This window comes from Cynocephalus volans, chromosome 14 (genome assembly GCF_027409185.1).
Source record: "Cynocephalus volans isolate mCynVol1 chromosome 14, mCynVol1.pri, whole genome shotgun sequence".
Classification (NCBI taxonomy): Eukaryota; Metazoa; Chordata; class Mammalia; order Dermoptera; family Cynocephalidae; genus Cynocephalus; species Cynocephalus volans.
Window position 1 is genome coordinate 25,943,249 of NC_084473.1, and position 12,965 is coordinate 25,956,213.

The 12,965-nt window shown below is 38.6% G+C and overlaps 2 non-coding genes across 2 annotated transcripts; both read left to right on the plus strand.

Moving 5' to 3' along the window:
- The first annotated feature begins 12,433 nt into the window (after window positions 1-12,433).
- Window positions 12,434-12,523, plus strand: TRNAY-GUA (transfer RNA tyrosine (anticodon GUA)). The gene is given in 2 exon segments: window positions 12,434-12,470; window positions 12,488-12,523. It is a non-coding gene; the product is annotated as a tRNA-Tyr (tRNA).
- A 349-nt stretch (window positions 12,524-12,872) lies between these two features.
- Window positions 12,873-12,945, plus strand: TRNAA-AGC (transfer RNA alanine (anticodon AGC)). The gene has a single exon. It is a non-coding gene; the product is annotated as a tRNA-Ala (tRNA).
- The last annotated feature ends 20 nt before the right edge of the window (window positions 12,946-12,965 follow it).

Here is a 12,965-nt window from a genome sequence, read left to right on the forward strand (position 1 = left end):
TTTGCTAGACACGTTTTTTTAACCCAGTACTGGAATTGTTCAGTATTTTTCCTGTCAGGAGTAGTCCAAGTGCTGCACCTTCCCTCCATTAAAGCAAAACCAGACATCCAGACATTTCATTTTTGCAGAGCTGTCGGCAAACAGGCCAAGCTGAACCGGTAAACTGAACCAGTGTGGAGGGTACACCAGCAGAGTACACCCCAGTGGTGCTGTTGAGTGGGGCGGTCACACTCGTGCTGTTGGTGGTGGTATTAGAAGGACAGAAGGAGGCTGACACCTCAGTCAGGTCCGCACATTGTAACCTTACTTTTCACGCACAGCTGAAGTTCAAAATAACAAGCCATAAAACTGAAGGCAGTTTGAGTATGGTTATCTCTTAATAACTTTAATTATTATCAATTCTTGTATGGGCCTGGAAATAATACACATGACTCATTTTGAAACACTTCTTTCCATTTTTCTAAGTCTGGAAGCAAGTTTCCATGTTCTTATCTGTATCCAGTCCACAGCTTCAGTTAGAGAGTAGGGCGGTTTGACAGCCTGAATCAACCGCGGACGGACAGTGGGGCTGGGCTCACACATGTGGCCTTGCTGGTCTGTTCTCAAAGTGCTGCCACCATAGGGTAGATTGTTTCCCATGGAGACAGGCATGCCTACCCTGCCCTATTCCAGAATGATCCAGTTGTCATTACACAAACTTCAGTAGTTGGATGACCTCTGAGCATGTCTTATCACTCGTAAAGGAGTTTGGATTTAAGTGAACACTTAAATGACCCGTCCTTTTACTACATGCCTTCCACAGCTCTGCTCCCAGAAGGGCCTGGCTTTCCCCTGTGTGGTATTCCTTTTGTACCGGGCAGTTTTGTTGCCCTAGACTTGAGGCATAAGAAGGAATCTGAGGGGAGCTTTCAACATTCAGGGTGTGAACAAATATTTATTAAATATTGAATATTCTGCCTATTAATTAAAACATTTACTTCAAACATGTTGAATGTGCCTTGCCTTGGTATAATTTTTTACCATATTAGCACACCAGTTATTAATAGACTATTTTTTAGACCAGTGCTAAGTTTACATCAAAATTGAGTGAAAGTACAGGGTGTTTCCACATATTCCCTACCCACCCCCAACACACACACGGCCCCCCAACCATCAGCATCCCACACCAGTGCGGTGCACTGGTTATAATCAGTGAACCTTCGCTGACATGGTTATTGCCCAAAGTCCATAGCTGACATTAGGGTTCTCTATTTGTGTTGTACATTTTATATGTTTTGATAAATGTATAATGGCATGTATCTGCCATTATGGAATTATTTCACTGCCCTAAAAATCTGTGCTCCAACTTCTTCCCTTTCCTGGAACCACTAGCAGCCCTGATCTTTCTACTGTCTCCAGAGTGTTGCCCTTTCCAAAACACCACATAGTTGGAATCATACATTATGTAGCCTTTTTAGACTGGCTTCTTTCACTTGGTAATTTGCCTTTAAGATTTCTCCATATCTTTTTGTGGCCTGATAGCTCAGTTCTTTACACACTGTATAATGTTCCATTGTATGAATATACTTCAGTTTATTTATTCACCTTCTAAAGAACATCTTAGTTGTTTCCAAGTTTTGGCAATTATGAATAAAGCTGCTATAACCATCTGTGTGCAGGTTTGTGAACATACAAGTGCATTTGGGTAAATACCGAGGAGCACAGTTGCTAGATTGTATGTAAGAGTACGTTTAGTTTTGTAAGAAACTGCCAAACCATCTTCCAAAGTGGCTATAATTTTGCATTCTCACCAGCCCTGAATGAGAGCTCCTGCTGCTCACGTCCTCCCCAGCATTTGATTTGGTCAGTATTTTGGATTTTCGCCATTCTAATAGGTAGATGGAAATGTCTCACTTTAATTTGCAGTTCCCTAATGAAGTATAATATTGAGCATTTTTTCATATGCTTATTGTTCATTTGTGTATCTTCTTTGGTGAAGTGTCTGTTCAAGTCTTTTGCCCATTTTTTAATTGATTTGTTCATTTTCTGGTTGAGGTTGAAGAGTTCTTTGTATATTTTACATAACAGCCCTTTATCAGAGATGCATTTTGCAAATATTTTCTCCCAGTCTGAGGATTTTTAAATTGTTTTAATAGACTACATTCTCCATTATCTACAATAAATCAGATATATCCCATTCATAGTTTATTATATTCCCAAATACCCAGCCTTCACCCACAGATACTGTTCAGATATATGAGTGGGTATTATTTATTAACAGCTCACCTCATTTGAAAGGCTAGGAGATATGCAATCTGTTCCAGACAGCTCCATAAGAGGTTTCTATATATACTTTGTCCTAATGCCTCCCACCAGGTCCCTAACGTGGAGAGCTGAGTGAGATTCAAATAAAGTGAAATTGTTAACTCTTGCTTTTAAATAGTAGTAGCCACACAGAACTAACGGGATTAGGAAATCATATTGAAATAGGAAAACTAAAAGTTGCTTAACTTAAATGAGGATTTTATAGTACATTTGCCATGTTCTTATTGAGCCACATATTCCAAATACCTGGGCCCACAGCCACTTCTCCGTGTGGTGGTTTGACTCCGTCTCTGATCACTGCTGAGGGACCCCGCATTATGGATATTTACCCATAGGCTACATACTGTACCATTCCAGTGATATGGCATTCTGGAAAAGACAAAACTCTGGAACAGAATGCTGCTTTGGAAGAATCTACCAGATTCAGCAGGGAAAAGAGAGTGGAGTTGAAAGTGACACCTAAAAATGTTTCTTGAGACATCAGAGGGAAAGCAATATTGTCTACTTTTGGACCTGGGTGTATATGTAGGGTTAAAACTATGGAGAAAACAGTTGTTTACTCTTCACATATAGTCAGATGTCTCTTACAGAACATCACCAGTCCAGATCAAGGATTATTGGGAAAAAATGATATTGTCTATACAGGCTACAGTGGAAGAAAGAATAGGGTTAATAAGATCCCAGTGTGATGATGGTGGGGGAAGTCAATGAAAGGTAGTTTAAAATTTCTCTCTATAGTTCACTGGTACCTGAATAATAAAAAGTCATTAGGTAAGATTCCCTAGAAGCCAAATAGGGGCCAACAAGGATACTGGCTGGTGAAGTCCTCACTGAAGCTGACAGCTGTGAAGTTATTGGGAGTCTAATAAGTAATGAATCTGGATAGACCTGCTCTCATTATTATTATTAAAAATTGTATGAACATTCTAGCCTACCAGTTCTCAAAGTGTGATCGGGTGAACTAAGGATCCTCAAGACCCTCCTGGGGATTCTGAGAAGTCAGATCACTTTCATAATAATACTAAATGTCATTTGCCTTCGTCACTGGGTCGATATTTGCTCTGCTGGGTGCAAAAGCAAGTAAAGCTGCTCGTACATTCACACGAAGCAAGACAGTGGCTTCAGAATGTACTAAAAGTCATGTTTTTCACCACCACACATTTACATTATTAACAGGACAATTTCACTTAAAATGTCTTTAATAGAGTAGTAAAGCTTATTAATTTTATTAAAATAATCTCTTTAAGTCTCTGTGTGAAAAAACAGGAAAAATACATAAAGTGCTTCTGCTGCATATTGAAGTACAGCGGTTGCCTCAAAGAAAAGCACTTGCATGAAATTATTAGAGTTCCAAGCTGAACTAGTTACTTTTCACAGAGCATTTTCCTTTCTTACAGGACTGTTCACAAGCCAAAGGAGAAAACAGCCTGAATGTCATCAAGGGATGAATGGATAAACAAACTGTGACACATCCATACAATGGAATATTATTCAGCCTTAAAAAGGAAGTAAGCACTGATACATGCTACAAGTTGGACGACCCTTGAAAATATGAGGATACTATAAAAAAAAAATTGTGGAAAAATAGAATTAAAAGATAATATGTGCTGATAATACCAAGATCCAGGATTCAATCCCTGCACTGGCTAGCTGCAAAAAATAAAAATAAAAATAAAAAGATAATACGAATCTTTCCATGAACCTTTTGAAGTACCTTTGTGTATGATTCTATTTATATGAAATATCCAAAATAGGAAAATTCATTCTATAGGTTTCCTTTCACTTTCTTAACAATGTCTTTGATGCCCAAAAGTTTTAAACTTATTAAATCCAGTGTATGTATTTTGTTTTGTTGCTTGTGATTTTGGTGTCAAATCTAAGAATTCATTGCCAAAATGCCAAAGTAATGAAGATTTACCCTTATGTTTTCTTCTACGTTTTATGGTTTCAGTTTTTATATTTAGGTCGTTGATCCTTTTTTTTTTTTTTTAAAGATGACCGGTAAGAGGATCTCAACCCTTGGCTTGGTGGTGTTAGCACCACGCTCAGCCAGTGAGCCAACCAGCCATCCCTATATAGGATCCGAACCTGTAGCCTTGGTGTTATCAGCACCACACTCTCCCGAGTGAGCCACGGGCCGGCCCCTCTGTTGATCCATTTTGACTTAATTTTTGTATAGGGTATAAGGTAGAGGACCAACTGCATGCTTTTGCATGTGCATATCCAGTTGTCTCAACACCATTTGTTAAAGGGACTATTCCTTCCTCCTTTAAATGGTCTTGGCAACATTCAAAAATCAATTGGCCATAGATACATGGGTTTATTTCTGGACATTCAGTTTTATTCCTATTGTTTATATATCAGTCCTTATGCCAGTACCACACTGTTTTGATTACTGTAGCTTTTTAGTAAGTTTTGAAATCAGGAAATATGAATCCTCCAACTTTGTTCTTCTTTTCAACATTGTTTTGGCTATTTGGGGGCCCTTGAAATTCCACACGGATTTGGGGATTGCAGTTTCCATTCATGCAAAAAAAAGTTATTGAAATTTTGATAGGGATTGCATTGAATCTGTAGATCAATTTGTGTAGTATTGCCATCTTAACAACATTAAGTCTTCTAACCCATCAACTTGTATGTCTTTCCACCTATTTGGTCTTCCTTAATTTCTGTTGGCAATGTTTTGTAGTTTTCAGTACACAAGTCTTCCTCCTTGATTAAACTTATTCCTAGATATTTTTATCATTTTGGATGCTATTGTAAATGAAATTACTTTCTTAACTTCGTTTTTAGGTAGTTCCTTGTTGGTGTATAGAAACAACTGGATTTTTTGTGTATTGATCTTGTACTCTACAACTTTGATGACTTTGTTTATTAGCTCTAATTCTTTGGTAGACTTTTTGGGATGTTCTATATATAGGATCATGTCATCTGCAAATAGGATTGCTGTACTTCTTCCTTTTCAATTTGAATGTCTTTTATTTCTTTTTCCGCTTAGGAGCTCTGGCTAGAACTTGCAGTACAATGTTGAATAGCAGTGATGAAATTGGGCACCCTTGTCTTGTTCCTGATCTTACGGGGAAAGTTTTCAATCTTTCACCGTTGACTATGATGTTAGCTGTCAGTTTTTCATAAATAGACTTTTTCATGTAGAGGAAGTTCTCTTCTTTTTCTAGTTTTCTGAGTATTTTTATTATGAAAGAGTGATGGATTCTGTCAAATGTCTTTTCTGTATCAATTGAGGTGGTAATGTATTTTTTTCTCTCATTTTATTAATGTGGTGTATTACAACATGATTTTCTTATGTTGAACACCCTTGCATATCTTTGATAAATCTCACTTGGTCATGGTGTAATCCTTTTAATATGCTGTTGGATTCAGTTGGCCAGTATTTTACTGAGGATTTTTGCATTTATATTCATAAAGGATATTGATCTGTAGTTTCTTTTCTTGTGGTGCTTTTGTCTTGCTTTGCTATCAGGGTTTTACTGGCCTCATAAAGTGAATTAGAAATTGTTCCTTCCCCTTCTATTTTTTGAAAGAGTTTGAAACAATCTTTGTTAATTCTTTTAAATGTTTGGTAGAATTCATATTGAAGGGCTGGCCCGTGGCTCACTTTGGAGAGCGTGGTGCTGACAACACCAACTCAAGAGTTAAGATCCCCTTAACAGTCATCTTTTAGAAAAAAAAAAGAATTCATATTGAAGCCTTCTGGTCCTGGACTTCTCTCTGTTGGGAAGTTTTTGAACACTAATTTATCTCTTATTGTATTTCTTTTCAGATTTTCTATGTCTTCTTGAGTCAGTTTAGGTAATTTGTACATTTCTAGTAATTTGTCCATTTTATCTAGGCTGTCTAATTTGTTGGCACATAATTGTTCACAGTATTCTCTTTTAATCCTTTCGTTATTATAAGATCAGTAGTAATGTCCATACTTTTCTTTTTGATTTTAGTTATTTGTTATTTAGTTATTTATTTCTTCTCCCTATTTTTCTTTGTTATTCTAGCTAAAGCTTTGTTAATTTTGTTGCTCCTTCCAAAGAATCAATTTTTGGTTTCGTTAATTCACTTTATTGCTTTTCTATTCTCTATTTTATTTAACTCTGCTCTAATTTTATTATTTCCTTCCTTCTGCTAGCTTTGGTTTTGCTTTGTTCTTCTTTGTCTAGTTCCCTAAGGTGTAAAGTCAGGTTATTGATTTGAGATCTTTTCTTGTCCTCCTTTTTTTAATGTAGTCATGTACTGCTATAAATTTCCCTCTAATCACTGCTTTTGCTGCACCCCATAAGTTTTAGTATGCTGTGTTTTCATTTTCATTTGTCTCTAAGTATTTTCTAATTTCTCTTGTGGTTTTTTTTTTTTCTTCTTTAACTCATGGAATGAGAGAATGTTGTTTAATTTCCACATACTTGTGAATTGTCCAGTTTTTCTTCTGTTAATGATTTCTAGCTTTCTCCACTGTGATCAGAAAAGATACTCCATATGATTTCAATCTTTTTAAATTTATGAGACTTGTTTTGTTGCCTAACATGTGATCTATCCTGGTGAATGTTCCATGTGCACCTGAGTAGAATGTATATTCTGCTGTTGTTGGGTGGAGTGCTCCATGTATGTCTGTTAGATCTAGTTGCTATAGTGTTGATCAAGTCCTCCATTTCCTTATTGAGCTTCTTCTTCTTCTTCTTCTTTTTTTTTTTTTTAAGATGACTGGTAAGGGGATCTTAACCCTTGACTTGGTGTTGTCAGCACCACGCTCTCCCATGTGAGCCATGGGCCGGCCCCTCTTATTGAGCTTCTGTCCAGATGTTCTATCTGTGATTGAAAGTGGGATATTGAAGTCTCTTACTGTTATTGTAGAACTTTCTATTTCTCTTTTTAATTCTATGTTTGCTGTATCTATTTTGCTCTTTTGTTTCATGCATGGATGTTTATAATTGTTATATTTTCCTGATAAATTGATGCTTTTATCAGTATACAATGTCCTAGAACACCATTTTTAATTGAAAGAACAACTGAAAAATTATGATTATTTAGTACATATTTGATAGACTTTTTTTTAAAAAAATGAACAAAATGAGCCTTTTACTAGAAAAACAACTTACAGTATTTGTTACTGATAGTAGAATTTAAGCTTTCAAATAAACTTAGAATCGTGAAAAACTTCTACCTTCTTCCATTAACTTGGCACCTTCCTAATACTTAAGCCTTTTCTGGTGAGATTGGTGGTGATACTCAAGAAATATTTTTTGACACTGAGTAATAAAACATATCAACATTTAGGAGATCTGCATAACTCAGTCAACCAATACAAGGGTACTTCAAAAAGTTCATGGAAAGATTAACATTATCTTTTAATTCTATTTTTCTGTAAACTTGTTGAAGTACCCTCACATTTTCCAAATGATCAGTGCATGATGTTGTAAAATAATACATATGTAAAAGATCTATTCAAAGTACAGGATGTACCAATGGATTTTAACTGTAAAATTAAAAATTTGAAAATTGAAGTTTGATATGGTATCAAAGAATGCCCACAATTATCTGAAAAGGCTATTAAAATACTCTTTATTTTTCTAACTACATATCTGTGTGAAAGCAGATTTTCTTCTTATACCTCAACCAAAGCAACAAATAAACAAGAGATTGAACACAGAAGACATAATTATATACCCATATTATATTAAGCCAGACAGTAAAGAGATTGCAAAAATGTAAAATAATGCCATTCTCATTATTAAAGTATTTTTAAAATATACTTCTTATTTATTTAAAATGTTATGGCATTTTCATTACTATTAGTTGATTAAACAATATTTTAAAATTTTCTTGCTCTTAATTAATCAATTAATTTTGTGTGTGTGTGCGTGTAGCTGGCCACAGAGATCAAACTCTGAACCTTGGTGTTATCGGCATGACACTCTAACTGAGCTAACTGGCTGGCCTTTGCTTTTAATTTATAATATGTTAAATACTGATAGATATAATCCATATAAACCAAAGTTCTTTGGGATCTTCAATAATTTCTTTAAAATTTTAATTGACACATAATAATTGTACATATTTATGGGGTACTGTGTGATATTTAGATACCTGTGTACAATGTGTAATGGTCAAATCAGGCTAATTAACATATCCATCACCTTAGGCATTTTTCATTTCCTTGTGTTGGGAACTCTCACAATCCTCTCTTCTAGCTAATTGAAAGTATACAATAAATTATTGTTAATTATATTCACCCTACAGTACTATAGAATACTAGATCTTATTCCTCCTAACTAGCTGTAATTTTGTATTCATTGACCAATCTCTCTCTATCCTCCCTCCTTCCTCCCCTTCCCAGCCTCTGGTAACCACTATTCTATTCTCTACTTCTATGTGATCAATGTTTTTAGCTTCCACATATGAGTGAGAATATACAGTATTTCTCTTTTTGTTCCTGTCTTATTTCATTTAACATAATGTCCTCCAAGCTCAGGGGATTCTCATTTTTAAAAGTTATATAGGGGCCCTGAGAATTGCTGTTCTAGGCAAAGCAATAAGGCAGGAAAAAGAAATAAGCAATGTAAAATAGTGCATAAAATTAATTGTAGATGAAAGTATTTTATTGCTGGTTACTCTTAAAAAAAAAACTTTTGGAATTAATAAGACAGTGGTAAATAAGTTGGGTATGAAACATAAAAATTAAAAGGTTCACCATATTCTGGTGATAACCAGTTGAGGAATAAAATGAGGTAAAGATTTCATTCACACAAGCCACAAAAAATACAAAATCCTTAAATGATCTTAAAAAGTATACATGATTTACAAAATAAAAATACTAAGAACTTATAAAATCAGACTTTTTTTTTTGGCAGCTGGCTGCAGGCTTTTTTTAATAAATGGAAAGCAAGACCATGTTCTTGGATTTAAAAAATTAAATCAAAATCTCTGGAGGTGAGACCCAGGAATCAGCATTTTTAAAGCTCTCTAAGTGATTTCAATGTGCAGCCAAGGTTGAGAAAAAGTCATTTAATTTTTTAATTCACACTGTATACCTAAGTAAGTTTCAAATAGATTAGAGCTAAATAGAGAAAAAATTAAAAAGAAAAAAATAAAAGTGAACATTTAATCTTCACACGGAGAAGAATTTTCTAAATTTGAAAGCAATAGGAAAAGATCTTAAAGGAAATGAATGATAAATGTTACTACGTAAAATTAATTAATTAGTTAATTAATGGATTAATTTTGGCAGCTGGCCGGTACAGGGATCCAAAGCCTTTACCTTGGTGTTCACCACATAAAATTTGGAAACGTATATATATCAAAAAGCACCTGTATTAGCCAGTTTTCTGTTACCTAGAACAGAATACCTGAAACTAGGTAATTTATAAGAAAATGAAATTTATTTCTTATGGTTTTGGAGGCTGGAAAGTCCAAGGTCCAGGGAACACAGCTGGTGAGGGCCTTTTTCTTGGTAGGGGCCCTGTACAGGGTCTCCTGGTGAGGCAGGGTGTCACGTGGTAAGGATGGCATGAGCAAGAGAACTAACCTTCTCACTTGCTCACCTCATAAAGCCATCAGAATCAAGCCCATAACAACCCATTAAACCATCAACCCATTGCTCCATGAATGGATTAATCTATTCACAATGATGTAGACCACAATCCAATTACCTCTTAAAGACCCCACTTTCCACAACCAAATTAGGTATTAAGTTCCAATGTGAGCTTGGGGGATATTCGAACTACCTCAGCACCCTAAAAGAAAATTTTAAAAACTAGAGAAAAATATTTGCAGCAAATATGTAATAAATACATCCTAATGTTAAGAACTCTTACAAATCAATTTTAAAAAGCATTAAAGACAATGATAGTAATAATTAAAGACATAATTCATAAAAGAAATGCAAACGAACAATGGACTTGGAAAAAAGGTCCATTTCATTAGTAAAGAAGTGCAAATCTGAAATAAGATATCACTTATTTTTGCCCATCATAACAAAGATTTTTTTAAAAATATTTTTTTATTTGTATTGCCTTTCCATGATCTATTCTTTTTTGTCATTGTTATTGTTTGGACAACTGGCGGGTACAGCACCACATTCTAACCAACTGAGCTAACCAGCCAGCCCCCATGAAGATTTTTTTAGATGATAATATACTCAGTGAATGTTAGGAGAGAAATTGCTATAATGTTTCTGGGAAGTAATTTGGCAATATTTATCAAAAGACTTAAAACTTTCATACTATTTTACCAAGTAATTCCACCCCTAAAAATATATTCTAGAGAAGTAAGGTGAAATATAGACAAAGATTTAGGTACAAGAACATTTATTGTTCGGGAACTAGATAAAGGTGGTTATTGCACAACATTGTGATTGCCCTAAATGCAACCCCATTGTTCACTTTAAAATGCTTAATTGTGGCGGTGGGTAGAGTGCAGCGGTGTTTACAACTAATTGACTACAACCAGTGACAGATTTCTTTGTTTCTTCTCCACTCCCACTGCTTCACTTGACTTACCTTTAAAAACAAAAATAACATAATAAAATAGTTAATTTTATGTTATGTGAATTTCGCTTCAATTTAAAAAAAGGCAAAGTATTAAATTGTTCTGCTTTGCAGCTCCTTTCCTAGAGAGAGAAAGAGAGAATATCACTCACAGTGCTAAACACCATGTCAGGAAAGCTACCCCAGGCTAACGCTCACAGGCACCATGGCAGAACTTGCAGCGGAGGAATGAGGTTAAACCAAGAAATCAATGGGAAGATGTTAACCTCATGCTTAGAGGATGGGCGCAAGGGAGAAAGCCGCGTTGTGCTCAATGATAGCAGAGACCGCGGATTTAAAGTTCAGCCTAAGAGACAACGTAAAAGACTGGAGCGGCGAGGGGCTTGAAGCATCGCCGACCTGCTTTGCCCAGGGCGATGGTGGCTCCAGGTATCACAGGCAGTCGGCCCAGGGCTGGACGCGGAGACCAGGTCTCCCTCACACCCACCGCGCCGGACCAGGAAGCAAGGATTGCCAGAGCTGGGCTTAGCTTTGTTTCTCTGTTTAAAAAACCCGTTAGTGTGCAGCGTGCAAAGGATTGCGGGCTGGCATTGCACGCAGGCCCACGGTAAGACAGGTGAAGGCGTGAGCGGGATAGGCACAGAGGCGGGGAAGCCGTGCGGTCAGCCCATGACCCCACAGAAGACATCTGGACATCCACAGTGGCAAGAGCCCCAGACGAGGCAGCAGATCCGTCCCTGGCCCTGGGGAACCCACGATTCCCGAGGATAAGCGGACCTGTGCATAAACCCACAAGGGAGACCAGTGGCCTGTGCCGGGCACTGTAGGGCCGCCCCGACCACGGCCTCACGTGGGTCTCCGGGGCATCAAGGATCCACTGGGCCGCGCGCCACCGCCGGCCCGCTGCAGAGGAGTGCTCTTGGCTTGCGACCACTTCTGAGAGGAGGAAAATCTGTCAAGCGGCCCTGCGGCCCCACACCTGGCGCAGCAGCTGCCCCTGGGTGAGCGCGGCCCCGCCTCTTCGGCCCCTTGGGCACGCCGGCCAATCCCGGATTCCCGGGGGCATCCCGGGGATTCGGCGCCGCCCGATCCTGCGCCGCTCTGCCCGCCTCGGGCAGATCCACTGGCTGTGTCTTTCTTACTAGTAAGAATGCGTGGATCTCGACAAAACGTTAGTTAGTTGATGGACTGATGTCCTTTGCATCAGGAGGGCATGCGTTTTTACTGGCACTTCCGGAGAAACCGAAGGGAAATGCGGACCAGAAACAGCAAAAGTGATCCATCGCTTTGCACGCGGGGCTTGTGCGTCGCGATCGTAAAGCCGTGGGCGGCACTGCTGGAGAAAGGCTGCCCGGAAGCCCAAGCAGCAGGGTCGGCTCGCTAAGCATTCGCGATCGCGTTGAAACCACCGCCGGGCGCGGGCGGCTTTCGAGAAAAGCAGGGAAACGTCAGGGAAGCGCATTGCCCGTGTCTCCTTCGTCCCGGGTTGGGAACTGTCTCCGGCATCCTCTGCTCTGTGCAGCCTCCTTCAGCTGGAGGAGGCGGGGGCCAGGCTCACCCGAACACCCTCAGATCCCGGAGCGAGAATGCGGCCTCCATGAGCACTAGAGGGTAATTGGCAGGAAGCTGGAGCAGCGGGGCCTTCGATAGCTCAGTTGGTAGAGCGGAGGACTGTAGTGGAGTAAGCCGTGGCAATCCTTAGGTCGCTGGTTCGATTCCGGCTCGAAGGACTTCGTGGAAATCTTTTAGCGTCACCTTAAATTCAATCCCCCCTTGGGGAGAAAGGTTTACTTAGAGGCTGGCTGTGACCTCACGAGTACTGCCAATGTTAGGTCAGACATATACCCAGTAAGGAGTGTGCAGTATAACTCTCTTGTGTGTCAGATGCGAAGACTGTTGACATGTGCCTCAAAATAAGGCTTTACTGTTGTTGCTTACGTTATTATTATATTCCTGATTTTTAAAATCTTGCCCATTCTCCCACTGTTCTGCTAAATGTCTTGAATTGCAGTATGTCCACTGATAAGGGGACGGCAAGTGACAACCTGTAAGGCAAAAGGAAAGGTGCCTTCAGTAGCCGGGGGATTAGCTCAAATGGTAGAGCGCTCGCTTAGCATGCGAGAGGTAGCGGGATCGATGCCCGCATCCTCCACTCGGGCTTTTGCCCGCTCA